General features: G+C 36.5%; 3 pseudogenes; all 3 read right to left on the bottom strand.

Moving 5' to 3' along the window:
• Positions 1-7,928: 7,928 nt before the first annotated feature.
• LOC131515420 (leucine-rich repeat-containing protein 17-like) lies at positions 7,929-8,768 on the bottom strand (annotated as a pseudogene).
• Positions 8,769-10,544: 1,776 nt separating this feature from the next.
• On the bottom strand, positions 10,545-11,366 carry LOC131515419 (iron-sulfur cluster assembly enzyme ISCU-like; annotated as a pseudogene).
• Positions 11,367-11,525: 159 nt separating this feature from the next.
• On the bottom strand, positions 11,526-12,651 carry LOC131515418 (CUGBP Elav-like family member 2; annotated as a pseudogene).
• Positions 12,652-21,137: the final 8,486 nt, after the last annotated feature.

Genomic DNA, 21,137 nt, shown 5'->3' with positions numbered 1-21,137 from the left:
GATCATAACAGAGTAATATAGACATAGTGGTACAGGTTATAATAGATTAAGATAAGTTTCATTGCCCAGGTTGGTTCTGGTTGTTTGCATATTATCTCTTAAAAATAATTCCCAGGGTAAGAGTCTGCTTTATTTTATGTTAAATGAATTATTCCTAAAAGCAGAATGCAGAAGAAAAAACTTTCTCTTAACATAAGATCACAGTGTAGTTTAAGTGTATTGATTTCTTTTTCCCATTTTTTTTTCTTTATTTTTGGGAAGTTATTTAACATACAAAATAGGTTGGGGCTCCATATGTGGCATTTGTAGCAGTTGCTTTTGTTGCTTTTATCCCATTGCATCTGTGCTGGGAAGTTCCTAAACACATTTACTATATCTCACTTCAACCTCCACTGTTATACCTTATACTTTTTTTTTTTTTTGGAAGCTGAGGGATCTTAGTGAGCATACACACCCATTAGCCCCTCATAAATCAATCTAGACTATGAATATGTTAATACCATGGGGACAACCCTTGACTAATGGGCAGTACGAGTCAGTGGACAATTGCTCTGGTTCTCAATCATTCCAGAACACCTTCTATTGTGCCTTCTCCACAGATCTTCAGATGGTCCTCATTGAATGCATAGTTACATATTGCTATATAACAAATTGCCCCCCCCCACTAAGTCCAGTGGCTTAGAACAGCAAGCATTTATTATCTCACCATTTCTGTCATTCAGGAATTTAAGAGTGGCTTATCAGGGTGATTCTAGCTCAGGATCTTTCATTAGGTTGCAGTCAAGTCATTAGCTGGGTGAGTCATATGAAGGACCTGTATGGGGCTAAAGGTCCTCTTCCAAGTACACTCATGTGATTGTTGACCAGAGAATTTACTTCTTCTCCATATGGCCTTTTTCATAGATACTTGAGTATCTTCATGACACAGCAGTTGGCTTGCCTGAGAGAACCAAAGAGAGAAGAATGAGGAAGCCACACTTTGACCAGATGCTGGCTACACCTTAGCAATGAATTATGAAGTAGAGCCTACACTCGATGAGACAAGAATTAGGGTCTTTGCTTTGAAAAGGATGAAGAGTTTTAAAACCACTACAGTGGGACTGAGCACCATTACACACAGTGGCAAAGAACTAAATAGTACATTCCTAGATGACTCTCTTACGTCCCTGTTTCATTTTCCCTACTTCTTCATTGTTGCCTATTTGCATCACCTCCCAAATAAGCAGCCTGTGTTTAAGTCCTTGTCTCAGTTTCTGCAGGTAGAGCATCCTAAATCAAAACAACTTAGTAGTCTGAAACTTAAATAAACTCTCAAGAGTCAAATATGAAGCAATGTTTTACTGAAAACTTATATGAAATAAAATTCATTGTGAGTTTTGTGCATTCATAATCACTGAGAGTTGTAGTTATTATTGCTTCCTTTTATCTAAATTATTTTGCTCTCCATATATATAATTTCAGCAGCTATTTAGACAATATTCTGATTTGTAAAGAGGTCTCACAAAACTTAGATTTTTGTTGTAATAATTGCCTTCAGGGAATATTGTCTTAATTTGTATGCATAATTAATAGTAAATGACAATAGAATTAATCAGGATAAAAGTAAAAATGTTAAATTAAAAATGGCCTTCAGGATTCATAATTTAGGAAATACTAATAAAAGTACTTATTTTTCATATTAATTAGGATTATACTTTATGCAATTTACTTAAGGCTATAATAAAATTAAGTTACACATTTACAAATACATATAATAATTCAGATTTCAGTCTATCACCATTTCTGCAACAAATCAATCACAAGAGTTTAAAATTCCTATATTTTTAAATATTTAGAAGATACAGTATGCTCAAATGAATAGTACAGAAAATAAGTAACATAGCCTAATATCTTTTGAACAAATGATCAAGGCCATTGTGTTCAGGTCATTGGTTTTGCCTACTCACTAGGATATCCCCAACTTTTCAACGTGGTGTTCCTGTTGTGTTTCCCAGGAATTAGGTAGTTTACTATATCAAAATATTGATATAAGCAAAAGGAGCAAAAAAAGTCAATGTGTGAATCCATAGTCATTCACATGAATATATTAAGCAAAAATATTTGGATTCCTAAATCTAATTCAGTTATATAACCATTTCAGTTCCAGTCTAATTACCTAATATATCATCCAGGACTAAGAAGGCATCAGAACACAATGATAAGAGAGATGTAGAATAATTTTATTTTGTTTTATCTTGCCTATGGCTATTCTCCAGAAGTGTGGTTATTTATATGAAAATAAGCCAGCAATTCCAGAATGTGTGAATTTTTGACTAAGATATAAGTAAATACACAAAATTAAGCAGAGCATATGAATTCCTAATAACTAAGTGCAATCAGTTATGTAACCTGTAAAGGAAATATCTAACATTCAGAGGGATAGATGCTACATATTTTGGTATATTCTATATATTTCATATTTTTAATTTTTTTAATGTTTTTTTTTATAGAGACAGAGCACTAGTGAGGGAGGGGCAGAAAGAGAGGGAGACACAGAATATGAAATAGGTTCCAGGCTCTGAGCTGTCAGCATAGAGCCTGACGAAGGGCTTGAACTCATGAGCTGGGAGATCATGATCTGAGCTGAAGTCAGACACTTAACCAACTGAGCCACCCAGGCACTCCATAATTTGGTATATTCTAAAGCAAATGGATTTATGTAAGGCTGTCACTAATTATTAGAGGGGAAAAAAGGTAGATCACAGAAAAGAACTGTGAGGATTCTGAAATTGTATGAAGTGATTTATTTGCATATTTGATAGTTTTTAGCTATTCTAACTTGAGAATTATTGGCTTCAGCAAGGTTCCAGATATTGAATAAATGATCAGCTTCTGAGCATTTGTAGTTAATATTTTAATGTTGATGCTTTGCAAATGCAAAAAAAGATACTAAAATATGGTTGCTTCCTTAATACTTATTAAATAACATCCTACTAAATTATGGTATTCAGGGGCGCCTGGGTGGCTCAGTCGGTTAAGCGCCGACTTCAGCGCAGGTCACGATCTCACGGTCCGTGAGTTCGAGCCCCGCGTCGGGCTCTGGGCTGACGGCTCAGAGCCTGGAGCCTGCTTCCGATTCTGTGTCTCCCCCTCTCTCTGACCCTCCCCCGTTCATGCTCTGTCTCTCTCTGTCTCAAAAATAAATAAACGTTAAAAAAAAATTTTTTTTAAAAAATAAATAAAATAAATAAATAAATAAATAAATTATGGTATTCAAATCTGGCAAATGGAATATTAGAGATCGTGACTATACTACTTTCTAAATTGGAAAGTAAATATTTTGAAGTAAAGTAAGAGTTTAATAGTGTAAGTTGAATTAAGTCTTATTAAAACTCAATTGTAACACATCTCAACTAAAAAGAAAAAGGTTTGAATAGAACTGATTGTGTGGGAGGGAGGGAAATTCAGTTTTTAAATACTACTTATTATTTCTTACCCCATTGGATGATACCAGGCATTATTTTATTTGTTTTACATGTTTGCAGACTTTGTTATGTGCCTCAAAGTTTAACTTGATTAATTCCCCAAGTGGTTATTTTGGTGTGGTGGAATCCATAGAGATCCCCACAAACAAGAACAATAACAGACATGGATTATGTTTCACCCTGTTTAAGAGAGAAGAACAGGAACATAATGGGATAGAAATACCACAATGTTGATCTTAGTAAATGTGAAATAAGAATAGCCATATCAAAAGGACAGTATCTACAACTTCAGTGGGATCTGCAGGAAGAGCTTGTTCAAGAGGTAGTGACCAGCAGAGTGCTTATAGAAGAGTGGCCAGGAAAGGTTGTTAACAAAATAGCTACAAACCATACTTAATGATTCTATTTGCAACTTGTCTCCAACAGGTGATGAAGTAGTATTTCCCAACTTGAATCATCATTTGAGGGTAGCTCCTACCACTTGTTAATAGAAGTCCAAACTAACTTTTTTGCACCAAGTACTCAATGGAAGTATGATGTTGTGTCTCTATGAAAGTTTCTTTTGAGTTCTCATTAAAATAAATTTGCTTTCAGTGTTTTAAATTGCTATGCTTCATAATTAATTCATGTTTTATGGCCTTTCCCCTAGTTTTGTAGATCAAGTCTTGCGTTAAAAACTCGATGTGACAGTTTCATAATTTAGTAGTTTCTTACTAGTGTTTTAAAAGACTTTTTTTTTAGCAGTTTTAGGTTCACAACAAAATGCAGAGGAAGATACAGAGATTTCCCATATTTCCCATACACCTCCTGCCCCCACACATGCATGATCTCCCCCATTATTAGCATCACTCACCAGAATGGTAGATTTGTTATCAAGGATGAACCTACATTGACACATCATAATCACCCAAAACTATAGTTTACCGTAGGGCTCACACTCAGCATTGTATATTCAATGGTTTAAATATGTATGTGTGTGTCTGTGTGTGTGTGTATAATGGATATATGTATCCGTTATATGGATATACACTCAGCGTTGTATGTTCAATGGTTTGAATATATATATTACATATAAATATATTCAATACATATAGATAATATATATTCAATATATATGGATATATATCCATATATCCATTATAATATGCAGAATATTTTCACTGCCCTAAAAATCCTCTGTACTCTGCCTGTTCATCCCTTCTCTCCCTCCCCATCACTGGCAACCAACTGATCCTTTTATTCTACTCATAGTTTTGCCTTTTCCAGAATGTCATATAGTTGAAATCTTACAATACATAGCCTTTTTGGATTAGCAATATGCATCTAAATTTCCTGCATGTCTTTTTATAGCTTTATACTCTTTTTTGCAGTACTGAATAATATCCCATTGCTGTAAATAGGCCTTTAATAAGGTGATTAAGTGTGGGAAGAGGGGAAGCATTCCATAGTCCTATGATTAGGGTCAGTCTTTTGGTGAGTATGTCTCTGGACTGTGAACTTCACAAGTGTTTCTCAGATTACATAGGTGGGATGGAATGGCTAGAGTGGGATGGAGTTGGGTATTTCCCTTTCCCCACATGGAAGGCTAAAATTAATTGGAGTTTGGTATTTCCCTTCCCTAGGTGAGTTAGGTTCTGATAATACCCTAGCAAGGTAGACTCTTGTTAGCTAGCTTCTCCTGAGGGCAGCCCTTATTAAGAACAATGTTCTGGGGGTGCCTGGTGGCTTAGTCATTTATGTGTCTGACTCGTGATTTCTGCTCAAATCATGACCTCATGGTTTCTGGGATCGAGCTGCACATCAGGCTCTGTGCTGGGCGTGGAGCCTGCTTGGGATTCCCTGTTTCCCTCTATCTGTGCCCCTCCCTTGCTCCTACTCTCTCTTTCTCTCAAAGATAAATAAATGAACATTTTTAAAAAAGCAGAATGTTCTGGTGTATTTCAACATGGTAACTTCCCCCCCACCCCTTCCCTTGTCAGAAGCAGGAGGAGGTTTTTCTCTGATATTTACTGTTGGAACGTGGTCAGGCTTCTGGGAGTAAATCTCAAAATATTGTGGGACCTTCGTATGACTCAGTCCCTGCACAATTTTCTCTCTCAGACTTGTTCCACACCAAGCCTCTAGCAATGCATCAATTAAAGCTCAAGCTTTCTTCTCAGGCTCTGGTGCCCATCTCAATTTCCTTGTGTGAGTCTCTATGCCAGTAACCCAGGACTCCCTGTATTCCCCTGTCTCTTCAGTGTTTGGATCAGTGGTTTGCCCCATTCCCTCCCTCTCTTGTGGACCAGGAATAGTTTAATTTTTCAGTCTGTTCAGCTTGTTATTTTTTAGGACAGAGGTGTATTATTAGTTCTTTAATACATCTTTTTGTATAAACAAACCAGGTACATCATTTCAATATGTCAGAAATCCCATTAAGATGTTTCTGAGGTAAATAGATATATTTGAGATTAAATTGCCTATAACAGCAATAAAAATAGCTCAATTATTTGATATATTAAGGATTATTCTTAGTCATGGTATAAATATTTTTGTAGAGTATAGGGTTAAAAACTGTTATGCATTTCTATATTTTAAAGATGGGTGGGGAGCTTGGGTGCCTCAGTTGGTTGAGCATCCAACTCTTGATTTTGGCTCAAGTTATAGTCCCAGAGTCATGGGATCAGGTCCCACACTGAGCCTGGAGCTTGCTTGAGATTCTCTCTCTTTCTCCCTCTGCCCCTCTTCCCCTCCCCCCTCTCCCATTCTCTCTCTAAAACAAAAAACAAAACAGTAAGAGGATGTATAGAATCTTTTCATTATTCAAGCTAAGAATATAAAGATGACACAACCTTGCAAAAAGAGTAAAAGTTTAATGATAAAAGTTTAAATTAAAATTATAAGCCATTTGCAGATTACAAGAAGAGGACTGTATTCAAGCCTGAAATCAACAAGTGGGGATCATGCCAGGAGAGCAAGCCTGGTTTAACATTCATAAACCAATCTATGTAATTAATTAATCATATTCACAAATAATTTAAAAAACATATAATCATATCAGTCATATTAGCATATCATGTATCATTTGACCATATGATATTAACAGATGAATAAGAAAAACCACAAATTATGATATTAGATGCACAGAAATCATCTGAGAAAAGTCAAAGTTCATTCATGATAATGGCTGTCAAAAAACTAAGAATTAGTAGGAACTTCCTTAACCTAATAAAATATTTACAGATAGGACAAAAAGAAATTGATCTGTCTTTATTCACAGATGGTATAATTGTCTTTGTGGGATACTCCAAAGAATCTACTTTTTTTTTTTTTTCAAAAACCACCCCTGGAACTAATAAGATGCTTTAACAAGTTTGCAAGATATAAGATATACAAAAATCAATTGCTTTCTAGCAATGAACATTGGTATATTGGAAAGAAAGAAACAAAAAACAAATACCGCTTACAAAACAACCATCCCAAAATAAAAGACTTATATATAAATCTAACAAAATACCTATAACATCTGTATGTGGAAAACTGCAAAACACTCATGAAATAAATATGATCTAATAAATTGAGATATATTTCTTATTCACAATCTAAGTAAGTGGAGAAATGTTTATTCACTTATTCTGAGAGAGAGAGAGAGCATGAGCTGGGGAGGGGCAAAGAGGGAGAGAGAATCTCAAGCAGGATCCACACTATCAATACAGAGCACAATATAGGGCTTGAACCCATGAACCATGAGATCATGACCTGTGAAATCAGGAGTCGATGCTTCACTGACTGAGCCACCCAGGCACCCCAATGGAGAAATATTTCTTACTAATTAGAACACTCAATATTTTTAAGATGTCATTTCTTCCCAACTTGTTTTCTCCCCGACTTGATCTATAGATTAAAAACAATACCACTCAAATCTCAGCAAAGTTTATATACATAATAAGGCTTATTATATACACATATAGTTGTATATATTCTTCCTTAAGCTAGGAATGCATATACATATGATATATATATATATATTTTTACATATATATATACACACACATATATACATATACATATATATATACACACATATATATACATATACATATATATATATTGAACCAAGTTTTTTAATTTTTAATTAAAAACTTGGTTTTAATTTTTAAAACCAAGTTTTTAATTTTATTTGCAAAAGGCAGTAAAAACATATATACAGGACATGAAATTCCAATGCCATCAGTAGGACCCAACTCCTGCAGTTTACCTGTGTGGAATCTTTGCCAAAGGCTGGTCTGCAAACAGGCAGGCAAGCAGGATGAAAGCATTCCTTTGATTACTAGAATTTCTTGCAATAATAATAATAATTAAGGGAACCTTCCTTTAGCTGGATACTGCATAAATAGGCAACACAGCTAATCAAAATGTAAACATATGGTTTTCTGACACCGGTATAGCAATTCAAAACTAGTTGCAACCAGAATAATTTCTAAGTTATCCTACTATAGGGATTCTTGCACTTTGCTTCTCTGCTGCATGATCCCTATGAATCTTCTCCCAGTCATCATCTTCTCGACCTTAATCAAATCTCTCAGGGTGTAATTTGTCTTTGGGGCATTCTTCAAAGTAACTGTGAACATATTTTCCCACAAACCACCCTGTGTATTCTTCAGGCATGTTGCATCCCAGGCCATTATATTGTACGTTGTAGTGGTGCTTTAACCAGTAGTAGAGGTAGTGGATATTGTAGTCACATTTCCAAGGGTATCTCTGAGCCACAAGAGTTGCAAAAAATACAAGTCTTCTAATACACCACAGTCATAGTTTTGTAGACTTTTGTTTGATAATTCTAACTCTTCTAAATGTGTGAATCCTAAAAAAGCACCAGTATCTATGAATTCAATACCATTGCTGCTGAGGTTTAATTTTTTTAGCTCATGAATATCTTCAAACTCCTTGGGTCAAAGCTGGTTGATTTCATTGTATGACAAGTTTAACAATGTCTGGAGGGATATTGTTTGGAACTTTCTTCCACTCTTTCTGTTTGCAGTCCAGGGTTTGTATGGGAAACATGTAATTGTAGCAAAGAGAAGAGTCTACCTCGGGCTTGATGACTGGGGGTCTCCCTGACATTGGGGTTTCAGGTCTAATTGTTCCCTTTCTTCTTCATTTCATAACTGTTCAAGGTTTATCTGCAGCAGCTTTTGATTTTTAGATCTTGTGGGCTTTCACACTTGGTGTAGTTCCCCAAATCTGGGTTTCTTGGAATCCGCAACATTGAAATAAGCATTTCCATCTCATGAGTACATGCCACGGGTTGTCATATATATATGATAGATAGATAGATAGATAGATAGATAGATAGATAGATAGATAGATAGATGAGTGATAGCAAGTTCCCCTCTAAAATTTAAAAATACCAAATCCATGACACCAAAGTAATGTGTGATAATGGGCTGATTAGTCATTAGTCCTTCAAGATGTCCCATTTGAGATAATAGTAGGATTGGAGTAAAGAACTGAAATGGCCCCAAAATAGGAATCAAATGCCAGGTAAAGTTCCAGTATAGAAACCCCCATGTTGAGATGAGCCCGGGGCAAGAAGAGGTACATGTTCAAGCAAGGATTGCTGGTTTCTCCAGGCTAGGTGATAATATACATGTTCAAGCAACAATACACACACACACACACACACACACACACACACATACACACACATATATATGTCTCATCTGTATGTCATATATATGATATATATATGTCATATATATTTGTCTCATATGTATGTCATATATATGTCATATATATTTGTCTCATATGTATGTCATTTATATGACATATATATAACATATAGCATATATATTTCATGTATATATGTCATATATATATATATTTCACATTCCTACATTCCATTTTCAGAGATTAAACATTGAGAAATCTTGTTCACATGCATACCTATAGGGAAACAGAAGGAGGGTTTTTTTATTTTAAGTTTATTTATTGTGAGAATGGAGGGAGGGGCAGAGGGAAACTCCCAAGCAGGTTCAGCACCAGCTCAGACCCCACATGGTAATGGAACTCACAGTGAGATCACCACATGAGCTGAAATCAAGAGTCAGCCAGATAACCAACTAAGCCACCCAGGCACCCCTAGAAGGAGTTTTATTATACCAATATCACTCACTTCTTTAAACGCCTTCCAACAAATCTGCCAAAAATCACACCTTTATCAGTAATCAAAGAACCTGTTTTAATGATCTTTCACCTAACAGACTGTTAGCTACTCCTCCAGTTTTCTCTCAAGACAATATATATATGAATTATATATATTATATATATGTGAAATTTATCACATAGCCTTGAGAAACCAGCCATCCTTGCTTACCTCTTCTCACTCCCGACCATCTCAACATGGGGGTTTCTATACTGGAACCAAATATTTATATATATATATATATATATATATATATATATATATATATATGTATACACATATATATATGTGTATATGTGTATATATATACACATATATATATGTGTATACGTATATATATATATGTATATGTATATATATATACACACACACATACACACACACATATATATGTGTATAAAACTGTATGTGTATATTACTGTACATAAAACAGATTTGCATATACATATATAATAAAATAATGGTCTTACATTATTTTATTATATATATGTATGCAAATCTGTTTTATGTACAGTAATTGGCTGTATCAAATAATCATACCAAAGCCTTCTACTGGTAATCTTCCTCAGATAGGTTCAAGTGAAATTCGGCATTTGTGTACTTCATGGACTGCATACTTGAGACTTCGTTTCTGATTTTAGTTTTCAGGCCATGCACACAATTCAAAATATACACAAACTGGGTTAAGGCGATAGAAGTGGGCTGAAATAAAGCACGGGATTTGGAACAAGTAAACTGTGTATTTTGATTGCGTTAGAGCCACAATGTGACCAGCAAGTGCTGTGCATGTCTCAGGGCTCTTTTACTGTAGTGTCAGGAGCTTCTGAACATCTACGGTGATTGCGTGGTGGGTGGACAAACAGTGTATATGACCTGCTGGACGCTTAGCTGAGGGCTCATTTCTTCTCTACCTCTCTTTTCTTGGATTCTTGTTTCAGTCTGTCATCACCAAGGCACCCTGGATTGCATCTTCCGCCAGGATGGAACAGTGCAGCTTCAGGAGGGGAAGGCAGAGCTCCTTGGCAATGTCTGTGTTCTTGATGGTCAGGGCTTCCTCCACCGTCTTCCCTTGTACCCATTCTGTGGCTAATGACCTGGAGGCAGTTGCAGAACCACAGCCAAATGTTTTAAACTTGGTATCCACAGTCGTCCCTTTTTCATCTACTTGAATCTGTAATTCCATCCAGTCACCACATGCTGGAGCTCCCACCAATCCATATCCAACATTTTTTGATGTCTTGTCAAGGGAGCGCACATTCCTCAGATTTTCACAGTGATCAACAACTGTCTTGTGATAGAGCCGGGTGGGAGCCGACAGCTGCCAAGCAGACAGATGCGGGCTTCAGAGCAGCAGGGTGGACCCTGCCCGCCTCAGAAGGCCGGCTCCAACCGCCGCCACCTTGTGGGCTTGCGCCTGCACAGGCTAAGCAGAAGGCAGTTGTGTTTTTTGTTTGTTTCTTTGTTCACGATTTTTGGTTTAAGTAAACACTTTTCCTGGTTCACACTGTTTCGTAGGGACTGTTTGAAACTAGACACATTCTTAATTCCCCATGGACTATACATACCTTTATTACCCCAACTGCAAACAATTAAAAAACAAAATACTTTAAGCCTGTTGTCCTTGCCGGAAACAACATTTGTATGACATAGACTCCACACAAGAACTTCATAGTCATAGCTTCTCTGCCATTCAACAGAGTCCGTCTGTAGTCCCTCATGGTAATGTAGGGAAAATACCAACAAAGCACAACAGATGGGATGCAGAGAGGCGTACACACGGACCTGAGGACCTCGCACAGCAGACATGAGCATGTGCTGAGGACAGCCATTCCCACTGGCATGTTACTTTGCAGACCAAGGAAAGGACAGGCAGGCGATCAAATCAAACCCCTTGTTTTCAGGGAGCTATGTCTGTTGATGGTACTCACTAGTGCATTCATATTATTCAGTCCTACAGTAGCTCCCATCAGCCCTTGCAGGGTCCCAAGAGAGGTCAGAGAATTCATGGCTGCACCAGCACTGGAGTTGGGGGTTGAAGCAGCCACTGGACTTACGAGGGCTCCTGGGGTGCTGCTCGTGGTGGACAAAGGGTTTGCTTGGTGGTGGTGGCTGAGGTCTGGGCCTTAGCCGCTGCAGCTGCCATCGTTGCCAGGTTCTGTAACTGCAGGGCATTCATACCAGCCATCTGCTGAATGCCACTGAACGCACCCAGGTTGCTGGAGGAGGTGGCCTGCTGCAGAGGCGCCAGGTACTGTGGGGTGAGTCCACCCAGACTTGTCAGGTTCCCCCAGGCAGCAGTGTTGAACTGTTGCATCTGCCGTGCCAGCTGCTGTTGGAGGCGCCTTTGCTCTTTGTCCTTCTGAGTGTCTGCGAACTTGACTATGACGGGTGAGGAGCAGCCCTCCATGGTCTGAGACTGATGCATGGCTTTGATTGCATTCTGTGCCATTGCCCTTACAGAAAATGTGACAAACGCACAGCCTCGACTCAGCCCGTCGGGTCCCGGGACAATCTGGCATTCTTCTATCTGGACAAATGGAGAAAACATCACTGATATCATTCTCATTACATTTCTTCAAAACCATTCCTATGAACAATTTTCGGTCTTCCATGGCGTCTGACTTTTCGCTATCTGTAGGTTTCAACTGAATGGGATGATATATCCCAGGTAAAGTTTTAATATTCTGCAGTGCATTCTGGGCCTCAAGTGCAGTTTTTCTTGTATAAAATGTTACCAAGCAACAACCTTTACTCTGGGGAGGGTTCTGACTCCAGTCGGGGAGGACGCTGATCTGGTAGATGGCTCCGTAAGGCTCAAAAAGTTCTCCCAGCTTCCTTTCCAACCAGGACCCGGGATCTGTCCAACAAACTTCTTAATGGGATCTGGGTCTGGTTGGTCTGAGTGATCCAAAGCACTTTTCATCTGTTGGCTGTGCTGTTAATTCTGTCAGGAATTAGCAGGCAGCCCTCAACCATCTTGTCAGGGAGAAAATCCAGCTTGAAGGCAGAAGTTGTGTGCTCAGCACGTGCTCTGTGCTCTGGTGCAGGATGGGGGGGAAAGGGGGCTTTTTTTTGTAAATTATCCAAAATGATTTCTTTATTGAGTTTACATAACTACATAGACTTCACAGTTCTATGGCATATTTATATTTAGCTACAGTCACAAATACATTTTAACATTCACAATGATGAGCATCATCATCACCATTCCAATAAACAAAACTTATGTATGAATAAAGAAAAATTATGTTGTAGATACTTGCCCCTTAAGGAAATATAGTATAACTCTTCAACCCTAAGTGTGGGATGTATATGGCTACTTCCTTCTAAAGGGTATACTTGATATGACTTAATGAAAATGAGTTTTGCTATCTTTATCCCTAATACTCCTATCACCAGTAAAATCATGACAATACCATCAAACAAGCCCAAGTTGAAGGACAGCAACAAATACTTCTCAGAACTCTGGAGTTTATTAAAAAAAAAATTGAAAACTAGGTGGCACAGTTGGTTAAGCATCCAACTCTTGGTTTTAGCTGGTCATGATTTGGTGGTTGCATGAGTTCAAGCCACATTTCCAGCTCTGTGCTAGTGGTGGGGAGACTGGTTGGGATTCTCTCTCTCCCTCTCTCTGCCCCTGCCCTACTCACAATGTCTTGGTTTTTCTCAAATGAAATAAAACTTTAAAACAAAGACAATAAGTATAAGAAACTATCACAGTTTAGAGGAGCTAAGGAGATATGGCAACTAAATGTTCTTGTGTCCTGGATAAGGGGCTGTAACAGAAAAGAAAGAAAGAGAGAAAGAAAGAAAGAAAGAAAGAAAGAAAGAAAGAAAGAAAGAAAGAAAGAAAGAAAGAAAGAAAGAAAGAAAGAAAGAAAGAAAGAGAAAGAAAGAAAAGAGAAAGAAAGAGAAAGAAAGAGAGAAAGAGAGAAAATGGAAGGAAAGAAAGAGGGGCACCTGGGTGGCTCACTTGGCTGGGCGACTGACTTCAGCTCAGGTCATGATCTCACGGTTTATGGGTTTAAGCCCCGCGTCCGGTCTGTGCTGACAGCTTGGAGCCTGGAGCCTGCTTCAGATTCTGTGTCTTCCCCTCTCTCTCCCCCTCCCCTGCTCACGCTCTGTGTCTGTCTCTCAATAATAAATAAACATTAAAAAAAAATTTTTTTAAAGAAAAGCAAAGAGAAAAACATTAGGTAAAAACTAAGGAAATTCTCATAATATACAGACTTTAGATAATAATATTTTACCAACATTGGATAATTAACTATGGTTAATTAGTTAATTAATTAATTAACATAATTAATTAATATGATAATAAATGTATCATATTAATGTAAGATGTTAACAATAAAGGAAACTGGGTATGGAGTATATGGAAACTCTCTTAACTACCCCTGCAACTTTTCTATAAACTTCTATAAATTTTTTATAAGTCTAAAATTATTTTAAGAAAAAGAATCTATTAAATAATTGTTAAAGTTACTTCCTTTAAAAGAACTATGAGGCATATAGTTGTTTTTTCTTTGCAGTGTAACTTAAACATAATATTAATATTGATGATGGATTAGAATGTGGATAACTAGGCATTTCTTATAATGCTGGCAAGTATCTAAATTAATAAGAGTATTTTTGAAGAACAACTTATGATATTAAAGGAAAGGCAGTGAAAACTTCAGTCATGAACAAAACGAACCCTAATTTGTTTATTTTCCATAGGGGAACACCACCAGTAGAGAATTTCCTCTAAAAGGAATTGGGTTTCTAGAAGCTACAAAGAAGAAAGTTCATAGTCTCAGTAGTAATTTATTATCAAGGATTTTTACTTCTTAGTGAAAAATGAGTTCATACATCCATACATAGTTAAAACAGGTTTTGTTGTTAGGACAGAGTCTTCAATTTAGGCTCAGTGAGCGTGCAGCATACTAGGGTTGCTAGAACATGCTGGATTGTTTAATACATAATTATTTATTAGCTTTGGCTTGGTAGAGACAGGTGCTGGAAATAAAGAGCCAAATTTGGATAATGAGTATAGGCTGTGCACCACGCAATCACACTTTTTGGTTTTAAATCCCAACTATGTAATTTGCTAGTGCTGTGACCTTAGAAAAGTTACTTGTGCATAAGTTTTCAGTAAATATTAGCTATTGTATAAACTGAAATCTAAAATTATAGAATTCTCTTATCTCCATTTATTAATCTATCCTTTTTTTTCTATCAACACCCCAGACTTGCCTTCACATATTATGTGTCAGCCATTTAAAATTTCTGGGGCGCCTGGGTGGCGCAGTCGGTTGAGCGTCCGACTTCAGCCAGGTCATGATCTCGCGGTCAGTGAGTTCGAGCCCCGCGTCGGGCTCTGGGCGGATGGCTCGGAGCCTGGAGCCTGTTTCCGATTCTGTGTCTCCCTCTCTCTCTGCCCCTCCCCCATTCATGCTCTGTCTCTCTCTGTCCCAAAAATAAATAAAAAACGTTGAAAAAAATTTTAAAAAAAAATAAAAATAAAAAAATAAATAAAAAAAAATAAAATTTCTTGTAATTTCTGGATTAAGCTACACTGTTCTTATTCTCATCTTTGTATATATTCTTCCTAAAGCCGAATGCACCTGTCCATATGTTTTATTTTATAATTATTTTACTATAATCCTTAATATGTTATAAAATTTGCTACTTCTCTATTTTCTCAATTAGGCAGGTTATATTGAAGCCAGACACAAAATTTAATTTTTTTCATATGTTCTAGGATTCAGAAAAGATCTGTCATGTTGTAGGCACTCAGTACAGACACTCCAGAACATTGCACTTTAATTATTGTTTGTATATCCTCCATCATTTCTTAGACCATGGTTTGACAACTGACATTTTAGTGGTTTGTGTAAAATTAGCCTTGAAGGAATAATATGAAAAGGAAACAAAGCAGATGCACTCAATGCCATTCCTTGTATTTGTTTCCTAGGGATGACATAACAAATTACTACAAACTTGTGGCTTAAAACAATAGAAACTTATTTGGTCACAGTTGTAAAGAAGAGAAATCTAAAATCAAGATGTCAACAGATCACACTTTCTCAATAGGTGCTAGGAGAGAATCCTACCTTTTTTTAGTTTCTAGAAGTTCCACATAGTCTTTGACTTGAAGTTGCATGACACCAACCTCCACCTCCTTCTTTACATGCCCCTCTTCCCTATGTGTCTTCTCTTCTTATAAGGAGACTTGTATTTGAATTTAAGGCCCACCCACCCGGTTAATTTAGGGTGAGCTCTTCTCAAAGATCCTTAACTTGGTTACATCTGCAAAAACCTTTTTTCCAAATAAGGTCATGATCACAGGTACCAAGTATTAGGACTTGGACATACTGTTTAGGGACCACAGTTCAACCTTTTATATCACCTCAAGGCAAGGTACAGTTGTATATTCCTGAATCTCTGAAAACACATTTGAATGAGAGAATTTCCAGATGAAAGGTAATATCACTATCAAACCAAGAATAAGCAGAACCAATACTTTAAATGTTATAGTGCCTTCTATAATGGCTTTAGTTATATGCTAAATTTAAAATTATTTTATAAATTTAAATGTGTCCAGGTTTTAGGGTAATAGGGGTCACTAGGGAATCTCCCCACACAAGTATTTGTGTGGATAAAGAAAATGTGATATATACACATGCACATGCTCACACACAATGGGATATTACTCAGCCATAAAAAAAGAATGAAACTTTGTCATTTGCATCAATGTGGATGGAGCTAGAGTATAGTATGGTAGGCAAAATAAGTCAGTCAGAGAAAGACAAATATATGATTTCACTCATTTGTGGAATTTAAGAAACAAAACAGATGATCATGGGGGAAAAAAGAAGCAAACCAAGATGCAGACCTTATAACCATAGTGAACAAACTTATGGTTACCAGAGGGAAACTGTGTGGGGGATGGGTGAAATAGGTGATGGGGATTAAGGAGTGCTCTTGTGATGAGCACCAGGTATTGTATATAAGTGTTGAATTACTGTATTGTACACCTGAAGCTAATATTATACTGTATGCTAACTGGATTTTAAATAAAAACTTTAAAAAAATAAATATTTGTGAAACACTTTATACACTATCAAGGTTTTCACTATTTTAAAAGTTTATGATCTTATAATTAACTTTAGTCAATGATCTCTATAATACAGGCATAGATACTTTAATAAAACATGTATATCAAGCTACATATACTTGAAAGAGAATGAAAAGAATAATATCTAAAATGACTGAGCTCTGTGATACTTATGCACTTTTTCCACCTCTTTATCTGTGGTTGTGGTTGCTTTTAGTCAGTAGGCCATAATTTTATTGAAAATATTGAACTAAATTAGTTCTCATAAACCAACCATAATGAACTACTTCATGTGCTTAATTTTACTCAAATTTGAAAAATATGAACTCCATAATATAGACTCATGTATATATTATATATATGTATGTATGTGTGTGTGTATATATATATATATTTTTTTTTCTTTCTTAGATGTCTTCCTGGATTTTCTGGAAAATTTTGTAAAATTAATATAAATGAATGTTCTTCATCACCATGTCTAAATGGTGCAAACTGTGGAGATCACATCAATGGATATATTTGCAAATGTCAACAAGGTAATTATTGAAAAAATAATAATGTGTATTTAATACATTTATAAAATATGTTTATGTATGTGTGCATACGATTTTGACAATATCCTCAACCAATAATGTTAATTATCAACCAAGTTTTAAGCAATTAACACACTTAAAAAATATGAAATGGATGTTCTATGATGCTAGTAACCAATCACTTAGGCTATTAGCAGGAAATCCTAGTGTTTAGAGTATATCTTACTACAAGTGTTTTCTACATTTGTGTAAACTTCATAATCCTGATCTTTATGTCAGTTGTGCCTGGCACACAGCAGGTCCTTTATAAATGTTAGCTCTTATCAATATTGAAATCATTATTACCTCCAACAAGGGTCAGTATAGAGATGGACAAGCTTAGTTAGTTGATTTTATTTAAGGAATAATTTATAATTGGTGTTTTGGCCATTTCTGCCTTTGGTCATATTCTTTTTAAGTATACATTGATTAAAACAGCTTGTGTCCATGCATCTTTTTCCCTCTCTTTCTTCTAGTTTCTACCTTTGCAGATTTGTTGCTTTTTTCCTGTGTCTTCTGTCACTCATCTTATGTTCAACATTCAGGTGCATCCACTCAGAAGAGATGGTGAATGCCTAATTTCCTCAAGAAGTAATAAGCTCTCAGGAATATACATGGGGTATATTTTTGGTCACTAAAAAATAACAATCACCATTTACAGACTCCACAGTGGACTTGAGACAGTTTGTTGATACCCCCTGGGTTCTGGGATTCTGGTTATTTGGGTCCCCTGAGGACATAACAGTCAGGCAGCCATGTGGGTAGTAGGGCTCCTGTTGTTTATGTGAAATTATACAAACTAGGGTACACTTATCAATTGAGTATCATTGACATGTTGTTGAGAAGTTGAACATTTACTCAGCACACTACTCTGTTTTGGCATACTCTGTAGGTTTTATTTGATCAGATACAGCATCTGAAAGCATTTCTACCTGAATGTTGAAATCGCCACCTAGACATAAAATTATAACTCTTGCAGATAAAAGAAGTAGAATAAACATTTCAATTCTCTGATATTAAAACAATGAACACCATTTCAGAACCTTGTCTCTTTTAAGCAAAAATATCTTTATCAAGGTCTGAACACTTAAAATGCTATAATAGTTGCCACAAGCAATGAATGTAACCTTACAAAGGCAGTTATGAAACACAACACTTATATGAGTCATTTTTACCATTTCAATATATATCTTATAATTGCTAGGTTTCTTTTTTACGGTAATATGTGTATCTTGCCATTTCTAGATTAGTTTTGATGCTCTAGGTTAAGATTTATAGTACTGTAGATTCACTTGGAAGTATGGAGCCATTCTGAAGCAGGTGTAGCATTCAAATGAAGCCCCATTCTGAGTGCTTCTCACCAGTCCATAGTGGAAAGTGGAAGACCTCCTTCCTCAAAAATGATACCCATGTGTGTTGCTAGGTGTCAGTCAGAACTTGCGGGTACTTTTGACTTAGCCTGCGATTCTTTTCTTTTTTTAAAAAAAATTAATGTTATTATTTATTTTTGAGAGAGAGAGATACAGAGTGCGGGGCTTGAACCCACAAACTGCAAGATCATGACCTGAGCCAAAGTCAGATGCTTAACCAACTGAGCCACCCAGGTGCCCCAAGCCTGAGATTCTTCACAGTCTAGTCACAAAAGCAAAGACCAAGTAAGCAACAAACCAACCAAACAAATTCTTGGAAAATGCTGTAGACACCCTCCCAGACCCTTGTCCCTGCTCCCAAGGGCTCTTTCCAGGCAAGGCTCTGAATCATACTGATGTACCTTTCATCCAAAGTTATTTGAAGAATAATTGTTCTCTTGAAGATTACTTTTCATTCCTTCCTCATTTTATTTATTAGCATAGCTAGCTGAGGGTTCTTTTTTCAGGGGTTTTAAAATGTGTATAGTAGAATTTACTCTCTGACATATAGTTCTTTAGTTATGACAAATGCATAAAGTTGTGTAACTACCACTACAGCCAGTCATGTAACCACCATCTCCCAAAATGTGCTCATGCTACCTTTTTCCACCCTCAACATAAATTGGTTTTGATATAATTCTCATTCTTTTCTTTACCATTTTTGTCCTTGAAAATCTACCCATTGTTGAGTTCTTCTTTTTCTTGTGTTCTGAATTTTAGATTTTAAAAGCAGCCAAATGTGGGAGGACTTTGACATTTATGTGTTTGGAAATTACAATTACAATAACAATACTAGAAAATGGACACCTTTCTATTTTATGTGCATTGACTCATTTAGCTTTTATAACAACCTTATGTAGAAGGTACTATTATTATCTCCTTTTACCAGTGAGAAAATGTAGTCCAGATTCTTTGGGTAATCTCCCATAGCACATTAGTGGCAAAGCTGAGATTCAGAGCCAGGAAGTCTGACCTGGTGTTATACACTCATTTTTTATGTTCCCCAAAGAAGGGCCTTCAACTGAATAGCAACTTCCCATAATGTTTCAGTTATGCCAGGTGAATAAGTTCTAGGGATCTATGGTGCAACATTGTGCCTATGGTTAAAAGCACTTAACAGCTGGCTAAAGGATAGATATCACCTTAAATGTTCTAACTACAATAAAAAATAAATAAAATTGACAACCATTTTTTTTTAAAAAAGGAACTTCACCAGTAAGATCTACCAGTGTTTTATAGCTTAGTCTTAGATGTTAGCAATTCTAACCATTATGAGATTTCTTCAGGAATGTTGCTTGCCCACATCAGTCTGATTATCTCCTAAAAAGCTTGATAAGCAAAAACTGATACCTTACCATTTTTCTGAGTAGTTCATATAAACATGTATTTTTCCAAATGTCACAGAAGGACACACAGGCTAATTAATTTGATTTATACAGGTCCACTCTTCTCTTATCCATGGAGGAAACCGGCCTTAAATAATGTTGATAATTCTTTCTTAGGCTCTGGTCTACATCATGTCATCATCCTTACCTTACACAGTGTCTGATAGAAGCCTGCCTTCACTACATATTTACTTCTGTCTTTAAATTAGTTAAGTACTATAGGGACGCCTGGGTGGCTCACTTGGTTAAGCATCTGACTTCCACTTAGGTCATGATCTCATGGTTCGTGAGTTCGAGCCCAGCATCGGGCTCTGTGAGTCATGACAGCTCAGAACCTGGAGCCTGCTTTGGATTCTTTGTCTCCCTTTCTCTCTGCTCCTCCCCTGCTTGTGCTCTCTTTCTCGAAAATAAGTAAACATTTAAAAAATTTAAATTAGTTAAGTACTATAAATTACTGCCATATTTTATTTTCATCAGTTGAAAATCTTGAGTTCACATCATATTACCAATTATCAGATTTTTTTTGTCTTCATGTAACAACTCTTCCACCATTGTCATAATCTTGGGTGACTCTTTCACTGTAACTCAAGGTTTGTAATTTATCCTTTTGTCTCCATCTCCTCTACTTTATAGTCCAAATAAGGATATATGGGACTTGGAATATTCTGAACAGAACAGAGTTCAAACAATTAAATGCCAGTTTACTCACTAGATATATCTGTAAAACACAACTGAAATTTGGATTGATATAAGTAGGTTAAAGACATCCTAAATGTTATTTAGTTTTGGGCCACCAAATCCTGTCCAAGAAGTTGTATTCTAGTGGAACCTCACAGAGTGTTCAGAGCTTACTGAAAAGTACAATCCATTTATGATGCTGGCCAATGTTGTGTAATTGTAGATGGGACTATAGTTACCACAAGCCCCTCCCTCACTGTAAGGGGACAGATGATTATGCCCTTTCCTCCAAGATACCTAGGTACATTACTTGACAAGGAAGGACGGGTTTGATCTCAGTACTCAC

This window comes from Neofelis nebulosa, chromosome 6 (genome assembly GCF_028018385.1).
Source record: "Neofelis nebulosa isolate mNeoNeb1 chromosome 6, mNeoNeb1.pri, whole genome shotgun sequence".
Taxonomy (NCBI): Eukaryota; Metazoa; Chordata; class Mammalia; order Carnivora; family Felidae; genus Neofelis; species Neofelis nebulosa.
Note: the sequence above shows the minus strand (reverse complement) of the source record. Positions and strands in the feature narration are given on the sequence as shown.